Raw genomic sequence first — 24,032 nt, 5'->3', positions numbered from 1 at the left:
AAACTATACATGTATGTTTTAGTACGTACGTACGTATGTATATTTGTAGTGCAAGAACAGGAATACATTATCTAACCATTTTATAAAAATCTGTGTATATTTTGCACACATAATAATTATAGCAATCCACACATAACAACTCTAAAATAAGCACAGAGGCAGGTATTTTAAAAAGTAAGCACATACTCCACTTCTGAAAATTCTTGCATGCATATTTGGAATCACCAGTTGACCGATACCTCCAGCGGTTCACCCACACCTTCACCATTTCACTTAGACTTTCCAGTACCCACACTTCCCACCCAGGAGAAGCAATTTTCAAAGGAGTTACATGCATAAATATAACAAAATCATAGCAATTGTCAAAAAGCCATTTACATGTTTAAAGTGCAGGTATGCACATAGGGACGGTAACTTTCAAACTGGCACATGGGCATACTTTGGCGCATATGCATCGGCACACACCCAGATACATGGCCATTTCATAAAGTGCATGCATGTAGCCTGGCCACATGCACATATGCACCCAATTTTAATATGCACACAGCAGGAAAAATGTGCACATCTGGGCATCTTTTAAAATTTGAAGGACACATGTGAGCCCGATTTGTGCATGCATCTCCCAATTTTGATGTGCATCAAGCTTTTAAAATTCATCTTAAAAGCTATTGACAATTCAATAGCATATACTGTATCAATTTTCAAAAGTGCACTTACACGCATAAAGTGCATTTACACATGTAAAACCTAGTTTTAAGTATGTAAGTCCTTTGGAAAATTACTCCCTAAAACTGTAGACAACACACAAGTCCAATTTTAATTTCACAAGTCAATTAACAAGTGTAAAAGTATTTAGACAAGTTCAGCAGTGTATGCTCATTTAACACTTACAAAAGATCAACTGGTATCAGAAGGCCCCAAACCACCCTTTTTTTTTTTTACACCTTTTCATGTTTGCACACGATACTGCAAGTACGCATGTACTCAATGTTTATGCATATATGCACATGCAAGTTATTTTTATGCATGCAACCCCTGCATTATTCCTTGAAAATTACTTACTATGTCTAATATACTAGATATGTTAGGATGCAGGAAAAACATGAAAAGGGGGACACAGTTTAAAGACTGGCACTAAATGAAAACACGAAATGAGAGAGAATGGATGCAAATATTCAAGAATAGCTTCTCCTGACCTTTGGTACAAACATTCTCTAAAATATGTACATGTCGCCATATGGAACCAGGGAAATCAGCTGTTATTTTCATCATTCCTGATTTTGTAAACGTGGCACATACTACAGATAACGACATTTCCTATTTGATTTCAGAATGCTTTCAAAACAAAATGGAAGAAAAACCAACAAATTTTTGATGGTTTATTTCCATTTCAGGTATATTTCCATTTCATTTTGAAAATTAAAAAAGAAAAAAAAAAAAAACCATGGCAGCCCAGAGATTTCCCCAAGGCCTCCCAGGCTTCACCGGGGCCCTCTTCAGGGCTCACAAACTGGAGCCTCCAATTTCCCTCACAAACAAAATGAAGCTGTGTGCCCCTCACCCTCCCAAATGAAGTGTCGGGGCCAGAAACCACCCCAGCCCCCACTTACCCCATGGGGATCAACCATTCAAGAGGGGCTGGAGTGATGCCCACTCACCTCCTGTTCCCAGGTCCTCTGTATTTTAATGGTACCAGTTGAGCCTGAGGCCAGCACCATATTGTGATGTAAAATGATGCCTTCTCGGGGCTGGCCAGTGCCATTTTCTTGTACAGCCATACAAACATACGGCTGTACAAGAAAATGTTCCCAGCCAGTCCTGGAAATGCACCATTTCAATGTCATGCTTTAGCTATTAATCATGGAGGGAAAACCCTCAGAATGAAAGCGAACACAAAACAAAATATTGGAGGCTGCACATCCTTAGTACACACTAACAGGGTACATTCTGCAAATAGCACTTATTAACTAATACAGAAGAAATGTAAAAACTGCAGTAAGATAATGCTCTAGAATATACAATTGAATATTAATGTGTAAGATGCAAAATAAAGTATGCAATCAGTCATGCGACATATAATCATGGTGGTAAAGAAATAGAGAGCGATGTGCACAAAAATTAATAGGATGAAATCTGTAGCTTTCTGCAGAAGACATTTATCACACTTTCCTCCAGTCTAAATATGCTTTACTAAACCTTTTATCTATCCAAATATCAGGCAAACTGCGAAATTTAGATTTACCTGATAATTTCCTTTCTTCAATCTAGTCAGGCCAGATTACATGTATGGGTTATTCTCACCAACCAGCAGATGGAAACAGAGAACAACAGGCTCACTGACATCATCCTTTATAGGCATCCATGCTACCCTCAGCCTGGCAGCATCACCTGTAACAAGTTAACTGAACAAATTTAATAACCCTTCTGACCAAAGGGCTACTATTACGAAGAAAGAAAAAGAAAAGAATGATAACTACTTACAGATCCTGATATTCTTTCCAAAGTGCTCATAAGTGAGCGGACCTCCTTGTGACACCTGAAGAAAAACAAGATCTGCAGAATACCAAAATCCGTTGGCAGAACAAAATTACAGGTGGGTCCTGGACTGAACTGATTGGATTTGAGGAAAGGAAATTATCAGGTAAGTCTAAATTTCACCTTTCTCTTCATCCAGGCCAGTCTAGATGTATGGTATGTACTCAAACTACTCTTGAATTGGGTAGGTTCCTGACAACCCCGCTGTCAGCACTTCCACCGCAAAAAGAACCTTCTCCCCTGCTAGAACATCCAAACAATAATGTTTCAAGATAGAATGCAGAGAAGACCAAGTTGCGGTCCTACAAATTTCCTGCAGAGAGACCTAACGTAGCTCTGCCCAGGATGCCGCCTTTGCTCTAGTGGAATGCACTCTGGCCTGTCTGGGCAAAGGCTTACACTTGTCAACATAAGCCTTCTTGATTATTTCCTTAATCCAGTGCACTACAGAAACCTTAAAAGCAACCTTTTCTTTCAGATCACCACTGAAGAGAACAAAGAGGAGATATGAAGTATGAAACTCATTGATAACCTTCAAATATCACAGGTGGGCTCTTTAGACATCCAAAGAATATACGGGCGGATTTTAAAAGCCCTGCTCGCTAATCCACCCGGATTTATGCGAGCAGGGCCTTGCGCACCTATTTTCCATAGGCCGCCGGCGCTCGCAGAACCCCGGGACGCGCGTAGGTCCCGGGGTTTTTGGACGGGGGCGTGTCGGGGGCGGGGCCAAACGACGTGGCGTTTTAGGGGCGGGACGTGGCGTTTCGGGGGCGGGCCCGGGACGTGGTTTCGGGCCGGGGCGTTCCGGGGGCGTGGCCCCACCCTCCGGAACCGCCCCCGGGTCGGGTCTCGGCGCGCCAGCAGCCCGCTGGCGCGCGTGGATTTATGTCTCCCTCCGGGAGGCGTAAATCCATGGATAAAGGTAGGGGGGGTTTAGATAGGGCCGGGGGGGTGGGTTAGGTAGAGGAAGGGAGGGGAAGGTGAGGGGAGGGCGAAAGAGAGTTCCCTCCGAGGCCGCTCAGATTTCGGAGCGGCCTCGGAGGGAATGGAGGGGGGCTGCGCGGCTCGGCGCACGCCGGCTGCCCAAAATCGGCAGCCTTGCGCGCACCAATCCAGGATTTTAGAGGATACGCGCGGCTATGTGCGTATCTTATAAAATCCAGCGTACTTTTGTTTGCGCCTGCTGCGCAAACAAAAGTACGCGATCGCGCAGTTTTTAAAAATCTACCCCATAGTGAAGTCTGTCATAATTAGAACTAATCTCATGTCTAGAAAAAAAAAGGCAAACACACCAACTGATTTAAAAAAAATGAGGATACTACCTTTCGAAGAAAAGAAAGGACTGTCCGAAGTCTGACCATATCCCTGGAAATTTCCAAAACGGTGGTATACAAGTCAGGGCCTGAAATTCCAAAGTCCTTCTGACCGAACAAACAGCTACCAAAAATACTGCCTTCAAAGTCAATAAGTTAAGGGAGAGAGACTAAAGAAAGATCAATGCAAGATTTAAATCCCATGAAAGAATTGAATCTTTCACTGGGGGTCTAATAAGTTTAATTCTCAAAAGAAATGGGACACATCTGAATGAAAAGGTAATGGTCTACCTAGCACTCGACCCCTGTAGCATGCAATTGACCCTACTTGTACTTTAAATGAATTCACAGCTAAATGCTTAGCAAACCTGTCTTGTAGAAACTCCAGAAATCGATGCCTGTCGAGGAACCACTTGCCGTTCCGAGCACCAATGCTCAAAATGCAAAAATTGGCTAAAGAATTAAATACTTTCCTGGCTTTAAGTAAGAAAGAATAGCCCTTTTTCATCACACGGCCCCTCTCAAGAGCCAATCTATAAGATAAAATTGATCCAGGTCCTTGTGAAGAATGGGACCTTGAGACAATAGGTTCCCATGTTGTGGAAGCTAATGCAGTTCCCCTTCCTGCAAGCGAATGAGATCTGCATATTTTGGCCAATTTGGGGCCATTAAAATCACCAAACCCCAGTGAGATGTAATCTTTTGAACGACTCATCTCACTAATGGAACCAGAGGGAACACATACAGCAGCTCCTCTAGTTATGGACCAACGCATCTATGCCAGCTGAATGTAACTGTTTCCTTCAGCTGAAAAACCTCTGAACCTTTGCATTCTTATCCGTCGCCATCAGTCCATCAAGGGAAGGCCCCCATCTTTTCACTATCTGATTTAAAACTTCCTGGGACAAGGACCATTCCCCGGGATCCATCACATTGCAAGTGATGAAGTCTGCCTGTATGTTCATTATCTCTGCAACATGTAAGACTGAAATCATTTTCAGATTCTTTTCTTTCCAAAGAATCAGCAAATCTAGTTCCTTGGACACCTGAGGGTCTGATTTCATAAGACAGATACAAAACTCTGCAGAGCCAGATGAATTGTCCTCCTCTGTCAACCTCAGGACCTGAGCAACCTGCCCCATACAATGAACTCCCCAACCGAAAAGACTGATATCTGTTGTCAGTATTACCCAGGCTGGAGGCTCAAGATCCATCTTGGATAACAGATTCCTGGGATCCAACCACCAGCACAGCCTGGACCTCCTCCGGCACTGGTAACCTCTTTTGGTAATCCTGAGATTGCAGGTCCCACAGAGTCAGCAAGGATCTCTGGAGCAGCCTCATGTGCACTCTCACCCACAGAAACAAATCTAATGCCACCACCATGGAATCCAAGAGTTGCAGATAACTCCAAACTGTCAGAGGACTGCTATCAGCAAGACTCACACCTGCTGCTGGAGCTTGGGTCTCGCTGATCCATCAAGTGTACACATTACCAAGTTTTTTACTGAACAAAGCCCCTAGGTACTCCAGCTCTTGCAAACACAGCAGACTGCTCTTGGAGAGGTTCACCACCCAACCCAGGCCCTGCAGCATCTCAATCACCCTTCTGGTAACCAAAACGCGTTCCTGCTCCATATTTGCCCTTATGAGCCTATTGTCCAGATAGGGATATACCAAACCCCCTCCTTCCGGAGCACTTCAGCCTTCGAGAAGGTTCATAGGGCAGTAGCTAATCTGAAAGGCAGAGCCTGAAACTGATAATGACCCCCTAACACTGCAAATCCTAGGTACCTTGGGTGATCCTCTCAATTAGGGATAAACAGGTATTTATTTATTGTTACTTATTTAAAATTATTTTCTATAACGCATGATTCCAGAATTGCAATGGTTTACAATAAAAGAACATACATAAAAATAACATAATAACAAAAACAATACAATACAATAGGTCTAGTGGCGTTAGGAATTCTCTCTGCTGGACCTCCATTATAACCATGTCAATGTCTCCATTTGAAAGTATGACATCTTGAGGAATCTGTTGACCCGTTTCAAATCCAGAATGGGCTGAAAGGAACTGTACTTTTTTTGGAACAATTGACTATATGGAATAATGCCCCTGCCCCCACTGGGATCTGGGAGCTAGAACCACCACCCAAAGATGAAGAAGACAATCCAGGGTCATCCCTATTGCTTTCCTCTTTCAAAGGAAACTAAGAGGGAGACCATAAACAGGTCTGTAATCAATTAAGAGAATCCCAAAGCATACCCCTGTCAGATAATGTCTAAAACCCATTGATCCATCATAATGTGGACCTAACTCCAATAGAAGCAGGATAATCAGCTGCCTATCTCCTGGAGCAGAAACTGGATCCACCTGCACTCACTGGGAATTACAGGAGTTCCCTGCAACTTCAGAGGCACTATCCTCATTTCCTTTCTTTGTTGGACAGAAGGACTGAAGTCTGCCAGAGGACTGATACAGCTGCAAAGCAGGAAATCTACCTGCTTTGAAGCAATGCAAATCATGGAACCTTGTACTGAACCCCATAGTCTTAGACCTGTCCTTAACCCAGCCCTTGGCCATCTTCTCCAAATCATCTCCAAACAATAAACTACCTTTAAATGGAAGCTTAGTCAGATTAGTCATAGAAACTTAATCTGCTGACCAGTTTCATAGCTACAGCAGCTGGCATGTTGCTACATTAGAAACCATACATCATGCCATAGTGTGCACAGAGTCAAAAGAAGCATCTGCTAAATACGCAGCTCCTGATTCCAACTGGAAATCAGTCTGCATTCTCACTAGAACCTGACAACTCCTCCTGTGCATGCTGAGCAAGATGAAACAGAGACCTGGCCACAAGACCTATACAAGCCACAATCTGCAGCCACATACTTGCCATCTCAAATACCTGATTAATCAGAGACTCAGTTTTCCTATTCTGTTCATCTTTCAGGGCTGCCCCTCCTTCCAGGGGAATAGTAGTATGCTTAGTGACAGAACACACCAAGGCAACCACCTTAGGGAAACAGAACTTCTTCTGCTACTGAAAGACCAAGAGGTGCATCTAGATAAAGAGCATCTGCCCTTGAAATTCGCCTCCAGGGAATCCCATTCCACATCAGTCAAGTCCTGAACTGACATGCACAGGGAAGGACTGAGAAGGCTTCTTGAGGATGATCAAAATGGGATCTTCTGTGCAGACTGCAGTCTCCTCCAACTTTTCCACAACTATGCCCAGTGTCATCAACATCTGAGAAATTACAAAGGACAATTTATCCCTATGAAATAAATGAACCATGCGATGCTATTCTCCAGAGGGAATTCTCTATCAGGGAAAAAGGTATATTTCCCAGTCTTGAAGTGGGGGCTGCTGGGTCTAGGATTGGTGTCTTGTGCACAAAGCCATGGAATGGCTCAGAGAAAGCTAAAGTCATCCTTGCTATAAGGCCCTGCCCCTGAGGATCTGAATTGGTCCTCAGGAGACTCAAAAGGAGAGCTGGGACACCTCTCTGGATGGTGTGGAGACCAAAGAGAGGTGTGGGATCCCGGAGAAAACATCCGAGATCTTGCTACTGTTCTGTATTAATTTTAGAGTGTACTATTAAGTTGAGGAAGTCTTGTACTGTGTCTAGGAGCTGAAGTCTTGTCTCCCATCGTGTATGTGTTTAATGAACAAAATCCACTATACAAAGATATGGACTGATTACCTGGACTGGAAGTAAGTCTTATCCTACTTATTGTTTATCTTTTAAGTCAGCTGCAGTGCATAAGTCACGTGTCCTGTAATAAAACCACTTCTGCAACATAAGCCCGTGTGGGTGTGCGCTGCATTCTTCAGCCAGACAACATGCTGGGAACCATCTACTCTGCCTTCAGCTTCTGCAGCTAGCTGGCCAGAAGAAACATGGGCTTTTTTTCTGCCATTGTAAGCTGCAACCCCTGTGGGAACTTTGTTTTCAGACCAAAAGGCATCTATCTATCCCTTGCCTGAGGCTAGTTAGAAAATTAAGTTCAGTGCAGTTAGAGCTAGGTAGTTGTTTTTTTTTTTGTTTTTTTTTAATGAATAGTTTTGTGTTTTTTTCTATGTGGTGCTGGAGAAAGAAACACCTCATAGGTACAAGCGACTCAGTCTATAGCTTGCAGCCAAAATGTATTCCAAACGCTGCCTAAGCAACTTGCCACACTCTGCAAGCTGTTCTACTGGTAAGCTATGCAGCAATCCTAACTATATTCCAGTCCTTGTTTTGTGCTGGAATAAAGAATGGGGCTTTCAAGCTTATACAGATGGTTATACCTATAATTTGTTTTCAAGACTTCTTATACTGTACCCCTATTTCCCGGGATGACAGCACGGGATTTGGAGATTGTGATCATCCTGCATTCTCAATAGAGTTTGGAGGCAAGCCAAGAGAATTGCAAAACTTTATTGATGGATGCCATTTCTTTTTGTTTGAAGCCTGGGTTGTCGAGTGTTATATTGAGGCAATGAGAAGGCATTTTATTAGTCAGAAACTCCAAGGAGAAGCAGAGAAGTTTGCTCGGGATGGTTTCTGGACAACACTCCAAGGGTGACCTTCCTGGAAGTACTAGAATAGAGATTTATGGAACCTGAAATCTCAACCAAACATGAGATAGCAGTGCTGTTGACTGTACTAAGCTGTATCTCTATATGAAGAGCCTTTTGATGGTACCAGAAAGCAACTGTAGATATATCTGAACCAGTGACACGTCTTGATATATCAAAACTCACCTCACTTTAGAAGCAAGACTATCAAGGCGAAGTCAATGAGCTTTGTGCTCATAGGGGGAAGTCCTAAGATGGTGGTGGCCATTAAAAGACTGTCCAACTCTATATACTTTTCAAGGGTATTTCACTGCCCTGGTTCAAAAGTTTGGTAATCCAAAGGAGGTGACCATACTAATCTTTCATCCTTACTTCTGGTGACCTATCGGGACTCTAGTTTCTGGACCAAATATTATGACAAAAGCCTAGCTGGTTTTTGATTCCAGGCTGGTCCCTATTGCAAGCCCCATGCCAGATCCTGTGCCTGTTCCACATGACCAGCTAGCAGGTGCTGGAAAAGATACTATTGCACTAACAAAAATTACTGAACAAGTAAAATGGAGCATGTAGAAGGTCCAAAAGCTTTTGAGCAGGATCAGTACGTGCCAGCCTTCTCGAACCTGCTGTTATTGGGATAGATTCTTCAACTGTCATGCTGGACCCTGTACCTGAGGAGGGTGCTCCAGCAGGAACTCCTGATGATATATCACACTTTGTGCCTGAATGGGGAGCCAGTGCTCCAAATATACTGCACCCTGTGTCTGAAGGAGGTGCTTCATTTATTTATTTTATTTATTTATTTAAGGGTTTTTATAAACCACGGAACGTGTGGAACATCGCCTCAGTTTACAATGAAACATAATGCAGCAAAATGCTTTACAATGAAATAAGTATAGAACAAAATGTGATATACATGAGAAAAATATACAAAAGGTTTTAAACTACATAGTAACTGTGTTCAAAAAGTGATAACAATGTTGCGGTCTCGGTCGCCACTGCACCGCCCGAGCCCTTACCTCCTCTGCTGGGTCCAGGGCCTTGCCGCGATTCGCAGGATTCAGGGTCGGCCGGGCCGCATGGTGATGGCCTCCCCGCGTGCGAGACGCCGCCAAGCTCCGCGGGACTCCTCCCCCTCAGGGGAACGCGCACGCGCGAGGGTTGGGCTTTTCACGGTCCAGCACCCGGATGTGCTGGACCGCCCCCCCCGAGTGACGTCAGCACCTGCGGGAGATTTAAGTCCGCGCCAGTCCCCTTGAAATTGCCTTGCAACGCGGTCACATTGTGAGTAAGTTGCTGTTCCTGGAATCCCTGTTCCTGCTCGCCAGTATCAGAGTTCCTGCGTTCATTTCTCTTGCCTAGACCCCGGACTGCCTACTCGTTTTGATTCCTGCTGCCTGCCTAGACCCCGGACTGCCTACTCGTTTTGACTCCTGCTGCCTGCCCTGAGCCACGGACTGTCTATTCGTTCTGTTTCCTGCTGCCTGCCTAGACCCCGGACTGCCTACTCGTTTTGACTCCTGCTGCCTGCCCTGAGCCACGGACTGTCTATTCGTTCTGTTTCCTGCTGCCTGCCTAGACCCCGGACTGCCTACTCGTTTTGACTCCTGCTGCCTGCCCTGAGCCACGGACTGTCTATTCGTTCTGCTTCCTGCTGCCTACCAAGACCACGGACTGATTCTGTTCCCGATTCCCGCTGTCAGCCCTGTTTAGGGTAATTTGCTATCCTCTCCAGCCTTCATCTCGATTCCGGTTCAGTTCCAGGTTTTCCTTCTCGCCAGCTGTTCACCTAAGTCCCAGCGGTCCGGGTCCCTACGGGCTCCTCCTGGTGGGACCTCGGACTTCCAGGGCGAAGACACCTAAGCCCTAGCGATCCGGGCGCCAACGGCTTCTCCGGGGGCGTTTCGGGTTTCCAGGTGAAGATCAGGCCTCTGCCTGGCGTTCTGCCTCCCGATTGTCCACTCGACGGTCGGCCCAAGGATCCACCCTCTAATCATAACAAACAAAGTTAAGCAAAAAATGACAGGAGTGCTCATCCAGTGCTCCAGCTACACCGGACTATGATCTGTTGCCAGATCCAGATCCAGTTGCCATAATTGTAGGCTAGGGTTCTGGGGAACTGGATAAATCTGAGATGTTGAAGAATTTTTCTTTATATGCAATTCAAACTAACCATTCTGTTCTTGTTTCAGAAGTCACTAATTGAGAACCTATCCCTGTACTGACAAGTCCTAGGGTATGGCTCCTGAAAAGTCTCTATTCATAGAGGTGCATTTGCCCTCAAAACTAACGCACCCATTTCTTTTGCAGAATGACTTGTGATATCTCCTGGCATACCTGCCACCAATGGGGATAGGGTATGTTGCCTGACGCCAGATACCAATGAAACTTTGCAATGCCCAGAGGGTGCTCCTGAGGGTGGTAGAATTCTATCAGAGAAAAAGGTATATTTCCTGCTTTTCAATCAGGGTCTGCAGGGTCTGAGGCTGGTGTGCTCAGAGAAAGCCGGCTTTATCTTAAAGATAGTCTGTTATAAGGTCCCACCCCTGAGGATCCAGCTCAGTCCTTAGAGAACTCAAAAGGAGTGCTGCGACACCTCTCAGGTACTCCAAATATTTAGATGGAATGGAGGCCAAAGTGAGGTGTGGGATCCCGGCAGAGACCTATGAGTTCTTGTTACTGTTATGTATTAATGTTTTAGTGGACAGAGTTGTGGATGTCCTGTTCTGCATCTAGGAGCTGAAGTCTTGTCTCCCATTGTGCATGTGCATTTAATGGACAGAATCTACTGTGCAAAGACCAAAACTGATTACCTGGACTGTAAGTAAGCCTTATCCTACTTGTGGTTTATTTTTTAAGTTACCTGCAGTGTATAAGTCATAAAGTGTTCTATTGTTTGCATGTGTAATAAAACCACAATTTCAGCATAAATCCTCTGTGCATGTGCTGCAAATTCTTCAGCCTGAGATTCTCCCTCTTTCAAGTCCACTAGACCCAGGCACATGGAACATTCGAAAACCAGACAGGCAGTCCTCGGACCCTGAGAGGAAGTCCATGCTGGATGAAGGGGAAAGAAGGGAATATGTTTCAAACAGATGCTGATCAGATGACCAATTTGGGCTTTTGATACATAAAGCTCTTTACTCTTTCTGTGAATAACATTCCTCTTCCCATTTTCCCTAGCCTGTAACCTTGGGGGTCATTCCTCTCTCTCTACATACACATCCAAAACACTACTATGATCACCAAAATCTGTTCCTTTCTTTCTGAACACACTACCTGATATACACTCTTATAATCTCTCACTTAGATTACAATCGTATAATCTCTCACTTAGATTACAATCTGCTCCTCACAGGTCTCTCGCTGAACCACCTGTCTTCACTACAATCTATTCAAAATTCAGCGGTGTGACTTATCTTCTGCCAGTATCAAAACACTCACATAACCCCTCTTCTAAAGTCACTACATTTGCTCCCTCTCTGTTCTCACATATAGTTTAAACTTCTCTTACCTACAGGTACATTGATTTACTGTTCATCATTACCTCTTCTCTCTTATCTCTCCCTACACCCCTCCTGATGAACTCTGCTCATCGGGCAAGTCATTCTGATCTATGCCCTTCTCCTAAATCACCAACTGCAGATTCCATGCTTTTTAAGTTCTTGCTCTTTACGCCTGGAATAGCTTTCCTATGTTGGTGTGTCATGCTTCCTCTCTAGCTGCCTTCAAATCCAATCCAAAAAAACCCACCGTTTTGAGGCTACTTTTAAATTAAGAGTACTTACAGAGCACAAACGCTTTAAAACAGACTTCAAAACCTGGCTGTTTAAACAGGCATTTGCCCCAGAGAACAAAGACACACAGAGCTGACCTATGAGTTTTATATTTTTACCTTAGTTACTTGTTTTTATTTTTTTACTAGTTTTACTTCTTGTAATTGTATTTTCATATAATCTTGATCACACCATAGAGTTATCTACACTAAAATAGAATGTGAATCTTTGTTTCAATATCTAAATATAGATTATGTGAATATTTTTATATATCATCTCAAAGTGACCATCATATACCTCAGCTCCAGGTGCCACCCTTGGTAAAGACCATATTTTGAGTGCCCTAATCTCCATCGAAATTCAGTAGCAAAACTCACCTGGCAGGCTGAAGAAATTTATGCCCTGATTTGAGCGAGTCTGCGGTACAATGACCTCAAAAATTAGCAGGAAAGACAAAGAGAAAATGCAGCAAGGAGATACTGAAATGTTGGATGCATTTATTGACAATGCGCTGGCAGGTGAAGCTGCTGATTTTCTTATTCAAAAGGTAACAGACTCAGTGACTTCTGCGCTGAAAGCAGTCTTTGAAAAGTTGTCTGATAAAATTGGATTTTTAAGTACTATGATAGCTGCAATCAATAAATGAGTAGAGGTGGTGGAATAGCGCATTTTGCATGCAGAGGATAATGTAGAGGCCCTTAAGCGGAAAGTCCAGTCCCTGGAGACATAACACGTCAAGATGGATAAAGCAAATGTTACTTACCTGTAACAGGTGTTCTCACAGGACAGCATGATGTTAGCCCTCACATATGGGTGATGTCAATGGACGGAGCCTGGTTACTGAAAACTTTTCTGTCAAAGTTTCTATAAACCTTTGACTGACAATGGCACACTGAGTGCACTGAGCATGCTCAGCCTGCAATTATCCCTGTGACCACAGGTGTCTCCCCTCAGTCTTGTCATATAGAAAAATTGCACAAACGAAACTAAAATAATAAAACGTATGTAGACCCAACTCCGCGGGGTGGCGGGTGGGTTTCATGAGGACTACCATCCTGCTGTCCTGTGAGAACACCTGTTACAGGTAAGCAACATTTGCTTTCTCACAGGACAAGCAGGATGGTAGTCCTCACATATGGGTGAGTACTGAGCTGAGGATGCCCGAGAGTACACCAAATGCACCCAAAGACGTGCAAAAGGTGCAACAACGGGGGTGGAATTTGGTAAGGAGGGCATCCTGAAACCCCTAACGGGTTGGTGGAAGGATGTTGGGTAGTTAAAGCGAAAAGAAGATGAGTAGATGGACTGGCCAAACATGGAAGCATGCCGGCCAGTCTTATCTAAGCAATAATGGGATGCGCAGGTATGGAGAGAGCTCCAGGTTGCAGCCTTACAAATATGTACAAGCGGCACTGGCCAAAGGTGAGCTATTGAGGCTGGTACGGCCCTAACAGAGTGTGGTTACACACAGTGTTGTAGTGAAATGCCTGCTTGTTGGCAGGAAAAAGAGATACAGACCATCAATTAGGAGGAAAAGGTTTCTTTTGCCCACTGGAACTCGCAGCTTGGCTTTTGCCACAGAAGGAAAGAGTTAGGTGTAATTCCTATGGAGTGTAGTGTGGTCTAGATAGAATGCAAGTGCACTTTTACAGTCCAAGGAGTGGAAAACCCTCTCGCCCTAGTGAGAGAGGTGTTGGGAAAAAGTGGGCAGAGTATATTCTGAGTAAGGTGAAATGCTGCATCTACCTTAAGATGAATATGAAGTTGAATATGTAAGACTATTCAGTCACGGAGGAACGCAGGGTCGGGTGAGTATGTAACAAGATGTAGAACTCACTGACCCTGTTGGCAGAAGTGATGACTACGAGGGAAAGAATTTCCCATGCCAGACTGTTAAGTGAGAGGAATGGCAAGGCCCGAACGGGGAATGTATGAGTCTTGTAAGCACTAAATATAGGCCCCATTCCGTAACCAGTAAAAATAGAGGCGGCTTAATCAGTGGATAACCCATGGTAAGATGACTCAGAAGGGGTTGAACCGTTAATTGGGTATCCCCACTCCCAAGTGCTACGCCAATTGGAACCGAGATGTACCCATATGGAGGATGTCTGAGGAGCAGAATCCGAGGGAGTAAAAGAGTGGTGTAGAAAAAAATGGGTAATACCCTTTTGTATGCGCCATGTGGTAAATCATGCCATTTTGAATGGTAAGATTTATGTGTGGAAGGTTTTTGTGTCGCTACCAGTACCTGAGAACATCAGTGAGTCCATGATATGAGACTGTCCTGTGAGAAGGCGAATTAGTTACTGGTGTGATAGATTGAGAAGTATGGGAAAGCATAGTGGTCTCAGCCAGGACGTGGGTCTGAGAAACAGTGAACTCCGTCCCAGTGCAGCATAATAAGAGTGCTGGCTATGAGAGGCATCGAAAACGACACATATAAGAGGCCTTTGTTGCAGCAAAGGCATCCATGGGAATGCATTCAAGACAAGTGTAGGGAATAGAATCTGTCCTCCGTATGGTTCGATTCAGACGCAGAGGGCAAGGTCTGTTGCCTCAGCCCTAGAAGATTTTTCTCGCTACACATGTAGTCCGAGACCATCCGAGAGGATGGAAACCTATATGGAGAAGGTCTGCTAGTGCATTCAGTAAGTCTGTTAGATAAGTGGCCCGGGGATGCATGGAGTAAGTAAGGGCCAAGGGTAGAGCTGCGCAGCTTCCTAGCAGAGCAGCTAAGAGGTTGTACGTGCTTGTGTGTTGGAAATACCACATTGTCACTATTCTGTATGTCTGTATGCATAAAGGTTTCTTGCAGAGGCAGTATTGTAAGGTATAAAGGCATAACTCATGGCTCGAAGCTCCAGGAAGTTGATGTGAAACTCTGCAAGGAGCGGAATAGACGCATATTGGGTTGAGAAGATATTAGTTCGAACTCTGCAACCCTGAGTAAATGCGAGCATGAGCAGGACCAGCCTAGGTTTTGGTTCTAGATCTGCAATATGGATCAGGGACAAAAGTGGTTGAACAGCTTAGATCCACTGATAATTGAAATTTCACTGAATCTTACTCATAGCAAATCTGGACCTATGAGTAAAGTGCATGGTGAAAAAAATCCCGTGGCCCAGCAATGAAAGAATTGAGGGGCTGAGGTTATGTTGTATGCACGCAGAGACATATAGGAATTTGTCAGAATGTCTGTGCGGTTGTTGGATAGGAAGTTCGTTGTGACTGTGGTGTCCAGAAGTGTTCTATATTGGATTTATAGTAGTTAACAGCAATCCCAGGTAGTAGATTTATAGTGAATCGTGAAGAAGATAGAGCTCCTTGCTTGGATTGACTGTTATGCAGCTGTCCATGCAAGGAAAAGCGTGAATGATGTTTTACTCCGTAGAGAAACAGCAGTCACTGCTAGTGATTTAATGAAATACCCAAGTTGCCAAAGCTGGAGCAACTGGCAGAGCTTGGGATTGAAATATTGTTGACTCACCATGAAGCACATAGAAAGATTAGAGGAGAGAGGCAACCTACTTACTGCGGTATGGAAGTATGGTGACAAGAGACACCATTTTACCTGTCCCTTCTGAAGAAAGTTTATATTTCTGAGGTCCAGGATGGGTGGAGAGTAACTACTTTCTGTTGAAAGAAAGAATAGTGAGATTAAAACTCCCCCAACCCCCCCCCCCCCCCGGACTTTGTAGCATCCGGGGGACTGTACCCTGAACCTTGGAACCAAGTGGGGTGGCCGCTCTGATATCCAGCAAGTTGAGAGACCAGGAGGTGTCCAACTGGCGGGGCTGATGTAATCTGGATATCATGTAATCTCCCATGGGAGCGTGAGCAGTAAAAGTCTTACCCGCATTTCTGTGTGCTCTACAAGAAAGCGTCGAGACCTGTCACCAGGCCTCGAGGTAGATTTGCAATTGAGGTAGTGTTTGCTGGATCCTGTGTTTAGCAGATCAGCGAATGCATCTGGGATTTCGGTCCTTAATTAGGAAATGCGGGTATTAATCAGTACAGAGTGTCATTGCTGACAATGGGAGGATGTCCTGATGCAATCCCAAATGATTGGTAGAGAGGTTCTCTTGGTATTGTGTCCGACATAGCCGGCAATAGCGATATGTGACACTAATACGGTTCTTGGAAGACAAGACGACCTAGAACCTTTTGAACCATATGGACTGATTTAGAGAATAGGTCTCAATGGGATTGTCGCTGAAGCGGAATTAGAGTACTTACCATCTGTCGTGGATGGCAGAATGACGAGCCGGTGAAGATCGATGGCTCCATGGATTTCAGGAGGCAACTCTGTAACCTAGTATGGTAGTGCAGGTACAGAGGAGACAGGCTGAGAGTGTATGGCGCTACCACAGTAATTTGTGGAGGGTCAGAACCCCGCACCGGTGTTGGTGGGGAACACCTTGGGTACAGGGGAGTCATTATGACTCATGAACCCGGCCCTCTTTGCGGCAGCTCGATGTATCATGACACCAGTGCAGAATTCCTCGGAACTCGGTCCGGTCATTCTGGAGCACCGAGGACTGCCAGCACTGTGTGGAACAGTGGCAGTAGTGATGTTCCTCAGCCCGGGCATTCTCCAGCACCAAGTAGGTCAGCACCAATGTCTTGGATGGCGTCGGTGGTGGACGGTCACCATGCCGGTGACAATAAGTGCCACAATGCTCAGCCTGGTCTTTCCCCAGCTCTGAGGTGGATGCCCTCGCTGTCTTGTATGGCGAATGATGACAGAGTGTCAGCATGCCTGCACTGCTCCTGGCACTATATAGTATCGTAGGCTGATACGGGGCTTTAGTTAAGAACCCAAAGCATAGAGCACTGTGTTTAGGTGAGGGCATTGCGTGTAGGTGCTATGTCAGTATTGACGGTATCGATGGTGTCATAGAAGCGGCCTCGAGGGTATCGTCAAAAATATAGATGAAAAAACATCGATGGCCCGGGCAGAGCAACGATAACAGTGATGGAGGCACCGACGGCATCGGCGTAGGTATCGATGGAAACAATGTGGCATCGAAGAATCGAATAGACATCGATGGCATCAGGAACTTGATACTGGCATCGACGGAATCGATGGCCGCATCGATAGGAACAATGAGGACACCGATAGAAACGATGTGGGTGTCAATGGCATCGATGGATGGAGACGGGCACCGACGGCATCAGTGGCATGGCCATGGGCATCGACATCGATGGCATCGATGGCATCGACATTGGCATCAATGGCATCGATATGGGCATCGATGGCACTGACACGGGCATCGATGGCATTGATGGAACCGACCCAGGCATCGATGGCATCGAAGGAACCGACCCGGGCATCGATGGCATTGATGGAACTGACCTGGGCATTGATGGAATCGATGATGGCATCAATGGAATTGACCTGGGCATCGACGATGGCATCAATGGAATTGACCCGGGTATCGATGGAACTGACCTGGGCATCGATTGCATTGACCCAGGCATTGGTGGCACTGACAACACCAAGGTGTGCATCGATGGCATCCACCCGGGCATGGATGAGGGGGCGGGATAGGGGAAGGAGTTTGGGTGGGATTTAGTTAAATTAGAGGCAATATTGCACCATGCAATATCATAACACATGCTATCACATGGTTTTAACACTGGAAATAACTACACCTTTTTCCCTGGCGTTAATCTGTGTGATATGCCAAAAATGACCATAATGCAATTTGTGATAAATTTTTGGAATTGCATTTTGGCCACACACCCAGGCATCTGCTCCTGGACAGTAGGAGGAATGACATCGTGATCATCCTGTCCTTAATGCCCTGAACCAGGCTCATTTGTCGGAGATCGTCCCCTACCACCAGTTCCTGAACTCACCACTTTGGGGTCAATGGATAAAGAAATTAAACAAATAGATTGGCAAATTCATCGAACACCGGGGTGGCATGTACATGAGGCACCATGACTACATATGCGTGGATTGCATGCAGTTGTTCTACAACAATGGGGGTGCATCTTTCAGATATGGGATAGGACCTGTTCTTGAGCAATTTGAAATGGGCCATTCACAGGGTGCTGCTGGGTTCCTAGTCATTTGGCTGTAGCTGGGCTGGAGGAGGGTCCCAGATAAGCCATGTGGCTATCAGGGGCCCTATGGCAGGGGTACCCGAGCTGGGAGGGGGACCACCAGTTGGAAGCAGTGCACAGCACTTGGTATACCCTGCTTTGATGTGACAGGAGCTGTATTTCACCAGGGCCTGCTTGCCCCGGTGCGACGACAGACCGGATGTCCCCATCCTTCAATTGGCCAGTCACCTTGCTTGGACAATTGACCTGAAAGCCTTGGAAATGGTTACTTCCTGGAAGGCAGGGCCTTGCTTGGTTGTGGCGGGCACCGGGCCGGAGGTGGTGTGCTGCTTACACCAAAAGGGGGCACTCTGATAGTTTATCTATGTTATGGCTTGGATACAAAGTTGTGCATGTATATTGTTATTGTTGAAATAAAGCTGTGGCCAATTTATTCCACATCTGGTCTCTGTGGTACTCTTTATATGTGAGTGTGCTGCTGTCACTTCCCTCCTTTTCCCTTAGTGATAGATGGTTGCGGCTGTCCAGGTTATAGAAATGGAGGGTGATTGGTCTGCTCCAATTCTGACACAAAGTTAAATGTTATCCATAAAAAGATGACACTCAGTGTTGAAGGCCTGAATGCGATCGCATATCAGATGGATGCAAATATTACAAATATTGTGGAGAGGATTGAGCCTTGGGAGATTCCACAATTGAGAGCCCGAGATTGAGTATGAAGAGATTAATACTACCTATTTTGGATGAGTTAAATTTTCCAAATTTCAGGGGGTTTTTTAATATGGCTTCCTAACTTGGCCCATTGGCAAATTGGTTGAGGGGCCCTAGCTGTTTTGTGGATATACAGATTGAGAGGCAAATAGTGTTACGCACCCCGTCCGCACCCGGCCCGCGCATGGGCCTGCTCACCTCTCTGGTTCCACGGCAGGTGCCGGGCAGTCCTCCCTAGTGGCAGCTGCGAGCTCTTCCAGGCCATGGCGTCCCGCGGCGGCAGTCACCGGGCCTTCCACTACACACCAAGTCTCATGCTGGAGCTCAGCGTCCTCAATGGCATTGGCCACACCCCAACGCACACGCGGACTGCCCAGCCTCTTGTAGGACCAGGGGTGGGTCCTAGCTCCGCTGCGCACCCTGATTGATTCCCTGTTATAAGGAAGTCCCTGCCTGCACTTCCTTGCCTTGGCATGTGGTGTAGTGCCTAAGGTGAAGAGACCTTGATCTGAAGGTCATGGGTGCAAGCCCCCACTCTGGCACTTCCAAGAATTGATTCCAAGCTCATGGATCCCAGCTCCCACTTCAAGAATTCCTAGAACCGGAACATCACTGTCCTGTTCAGTTGCTCGCCCCGGACCTCGCTCATGTCAATCGGTACTGTTCCATCTGGACCTCCGAGTTCTTCTGATGGCCGGAGACATGGGTAGGATGAAGATCGAGCACTGCATCGGGTTTACTCCTTGCTAGATTGTCTCTGCGTTTGAACCTTATTCCAGGATCCTTCCGTTCCGGCCTTAGAAACATAGAAACATAGAAATGACGGCAGAAGAAGACCAATAGGCCCATCCAGTCTGCCCAAGAAGCTTCACACTTTTTTTCTCATACTTATGTTTCTCTTAGCTCTTAGTAACCTTAGGTTCTGTTTCCCTTTCACCCCCACCATTAATGTAGAGAGCAGTGATGGAGCTGCATCCAAGTGAAATATCAAGCTTGATTAGTTGGGTAAGCGGCTGCATAGCTCTCTGCCGTTGAAGCAGAGAGCTATGCTGGATATGCGTGAAGTATTAGTTTTTCTTCTCCCCTGCCATTGAAGCAGAGAGCTATGCTGGATATGCATTGAAAGTGAATTATGCCTTGAAAGTCACATTAACTATCAACAAATATTGAATAAGCCTAATAATTGGTAATTGAATAAGCCTAATAATTGGTAATACCTATAGCCCATGAACCCACCCCTGTTTTGTTTTGTTTTTTGTTTTTTTTTAATTTGGAGATGGCAGCCCTCCATCCTTCCGCTCCGTGAAGGTGGAACACCAACCACTGACCACTGCCTTGTTCTTGCTTCCTAGTATTCCAGTGTCCTTATGTTCCAGTGTTCATCTGTTCATCTCCCCAGGTAGTACCTCCGGACTATCTCACTGTTACTGACCTCAGCTTGCTCCTTGACCTGCCTGCCTTCTGACTTTGGTCTGCTCCTTCACCTGCCTGCCTGCTGCCTGACTTCTACCTGTTCCTCGACCTGCCTGCCTTCTGACTTCTGCCTGTTCCTAGACCCTGCTGCCTGCCTTCTGACCTAAGCCTGCCTGTGACCTTGTCTGACCTCTGGAACCTGACCCCTGCTTTGTTGACCGCTCCTCAGACTGACCTGCTTGACCACATCTCCAGATTCTGGCTCTGTTCCTAGCCTTGTCATCGCCTACACTGTTCTGGTCCTCCTAGCTCCATCTGACTTCCAGTCTCGAACCTGACTGCGCTCCTCTCCTGTCTGTGGGCATGCCTATCTACCATCTCTCCAGGAGACCCTGCAAGGCCCACCTAAGTCCAAGTGGCCCGGGTCCCTATGGGCTCCTCCCGAGGGGACCTCAGGCTTCCAGTGGTGAAGCTCATCCTAGCCTCTGTCTCCTCCAGTGCTCCGCCCCCTGGGGGAAGGTGCTTCCTGGTCCCTACCAGGGAGCCGTTCTCCACTGCTCCAGGAAAAGGGTCCACCCCCCAAGCGCAACAAATAGTTTACCTACTTGATTTGAAATATGTTTTTCATGTAGACAGAAGCTAATTGCCACAACATATTGTATCCCATCTTTTGATTCTTTCTATTAGGAAAGTTTGAAGATTTTTAAGGCAGATTGAAAGGGTTGTTAATCTTTTTTCTCATGCCAATTTTTTTTTAATGTTCAAAATTGTTTATTTGAAATATAGAAGAAAATATAAAACCATACCATATCTTATGCCAATTTTTGAAAATCCTTCCTTTCCGTCAGCATCATTACATGGCAGTTATACAACATTTGCTAACAATGGGATTTTGTCTTTCGGAGACTTAATGATTCCAAATTCTGTCACAGTGACATCCTTTGACCATTGTATTGCAGAGAAAGGTTTCACTAGCATGGATTTTTTCATGTATTTGCAATTGAGGCATTATCTTACTTCCACTTTCCCTACAGTTCTGCTAAATTTGAGTCTTTTTTGCTACTAATTGATCAGGAAGTGATATCGATATTTCAATTTTACAAGTTTTAAGTATTCTTCAAAGTTCTTCAGTTCTGAAAGTGCTTGCAGATATTTGGAAATGTGACTAAAATATACAGTTCACTGCAAAATATGTTGACTTATATACATGTTTTATGTGCACTGTATGTTTGAGTTATACCCTTGTTTGATTGGGTGGTGTTTGGGATAAAAATATAAAATGGCTGATATTGACAGTTTCTTGATCTATGAATATATGTGAATTATGCTAATAAAAGATTATTACACCAAAATATTAATGAGCCTCTTTGCATTTGTATGCAATGCAATTTGCTAACATTTTTTCAATGTTAAGGGCTTTTTAAAATTATTACTAATATAAATGCAGGAATTACTGTTAACAAGAATTAATGCCATTTTAACGTGTATTAACGTGTATTAGATGCAAAAGATGTGTCAAGGCAGTTAACAGACCTCTAAAACAAAAGAACCAGTCCAATTGAGATTAAAAAATGCTGGTTTCCAAACACACTTGCAGGCAGAAATAAAACCAAAGTAGCTACATGTTAATACAAGCATTACCAATATTAGCATTGAACGAAAATATCCAAAGGAAAAGCTGTAAACTAGAAATATCTTGGAATCTAATATTTTATAGAAGATCTTTGCAATTAGATAAACATTTTACTGCATATTTTTTTCTATACTATTTTATTTTAACACATTTATCTATTGCTTTCTCGTACTGATTTTTATACATATAAGACTGCTAGAAATTAGAAACTTGGCATCACCCAGAAATCTAAATTAGTTTTGAAGGATATGTCAAAAATTCAGTTCTTAAAAACAATTCAATTATTCACTAAAGAAATTCTCCATAAGAATGTTATGAAATATAGCTTACCATAAATATATGCCATACAATCTGTGGTCCAACAGTCAAGAATATGTAGATACACTACAAGAAAGATAAAAATAGAGGATAAATTGAGCATGCTGTTAAAAAATAATAATCAAATGTCTTATGAAAACCAGAATGGAATTTGTTAATGCACAGCTTCTTAAACCTGTCCTTGGGACTCCCCCAGGTAGTCAGAGCTTCAGGATATCCACAATAAATATACATGAGATAAATCTAAATCTACTGGAGATAAAATTTATTTTGGGAGTTCTGAGAAAGTCCTGCATTAGGAATATTATTATGTCATCATATTAAGATTATTTTTGCATCAGCTCCTGTACTATTATTTAACCATGGATTTAATATCTCAAGGTGGTACCCTTTTACTGAACCATCAGTAAGTCTATAGAAACATAAAAATAACAACAGAAAAGGACCAGATGGTCCAGCAAATATGCCCAGCAAGCTTATGGTAGTATCTGCTGCAGCATGCAGATAACCCCCATGCTTATCAGTTTCCCAGAACATAAACATCAGGGCTTTCACTGATTGCTGTTTGAATCCAATTCCCCATTACCTCCATGCTTATCAGTTTCCCAGACCATAAAAGTCCAAGCAGCCCTCGTAGGTTGCTGTTTGAATCCAATTCCCCATTACCCCTTGCCATTGAAGCAGAGAGGAATGATAGAGTTGCATCACCAGTATGAAGGCTTATTCTTTTAAAAGGTAGTAACTTCCTCACCAGCATGTTATTCTATGTATTCTTCATTTCCATCCTTTAACCTTTAGGGATCCACAATATTTATCCCATGCCCTTTTGAATTCTTTCACTGTTTTGGTTTCACCACTTGCTCTGAAAGGGCATTCCAGGTATCCACCACCCTCTCCATGAAGAAGTATTTCCTGACATTGGTTCTTAGTTGTCTTCCCTGGAGTGTCATTTTGTGACCCCCTAGTTCTACTGATTTCTTTCCAATAGAAAATGTTTGTTGAATGTGCAGCATTAAAACCTTTTAGGTATCTGAAGGTCTGTATCATATCTCCCCTGCACCTCCTCTCTTCCAGGTTATACATATTCAGATCCTTCTCATACAGACCCCACACCATTTTGGTCACTCTTCTCTGGACTGCCTCCATCTTGTCTTTGTCCCTTTTGAGATATGGACTCCAGAACTGAACACAATACACCAAGGACCTGTTCAATGGCATTATTAGTATCATCTCCTTTTTCATACTGGTTATTCCTCTCTCTATGCAGCCCAATATTCTGGCTTTAGCTATCACCTTGTCACATTGCTTCACCATCTTCAGATCTCCAGACACTATTACCCCAAGATCCCTCTCTTGGACTTTGCACATCAGTCTCCCCCCCCCCCCCCCCCAATCCCCCCACTACATTCAGTTTGTTTGGATTACTGCACCCCAGATGCATGACTCTGCACTTCTTGGCATTGAATCTCAGCTGTCAAATGTTTGACCACTCTTCCAGCTTTCTTAAATCTCTTTTCATTCTCTCTACTCCTTCTTGCATGTCCACTCTATTACAGATCTTAGTATCATCCGTAAATAGACAAATTGTATCTTGTATCCCTTCCACAATGTCGCTCACAAAGATATTGAACCCTGTGGCACTTCACTTAACACGGTTTTCTCTTCAGAGTAGGTTCCATTTACCATTACA

At 44.5% G+C, this 24,032-nt stretch overlaps 1 protein-coding gene across 1 annotated transcript in view; it reads right to left on the bottom strand.

Annotated features, from left to right (window-relative positions):
- ATP2B2 (ATPase plasma membrane Ca2+ transporting 2) overlaps nucleotides 1-24,032 on the bottom strand; it is a 1,801,891-nt gene that overhangs the window by 1,424,386 nt on the left and 353,473 nt on the right. The window contains exon 3 of the mRNA XM_029600768.1: nucleotides 22,355-22,408. The gene's annotated coding sequence lies outside the window, so the exon portion shown is untranslated. The remainder of the gene's footprint in view (nucleotides 1-22,354; nucleotides 22,409-24,032) is intronic.

The sequence above is a fragment of the Rhinatrema bivittatum genome, chromosome 4 (assembly GCF_901001135.1).
Source record: "Rhinatrema bivittatum chromosome 4, aRhiBiv1.1, whole genome shotgun sequence".
NCBI lineage: Eukaryota > Metazoa > Chordata > Amphibia > Gymnophiona > Rhinatrematidae > Rhinatrema > Rhinatrema bivittatum.
Note: the sequence above shows the minus strand (reverse complement) of the source record. Positions and strands in the feature narration are given on the sequence as shown.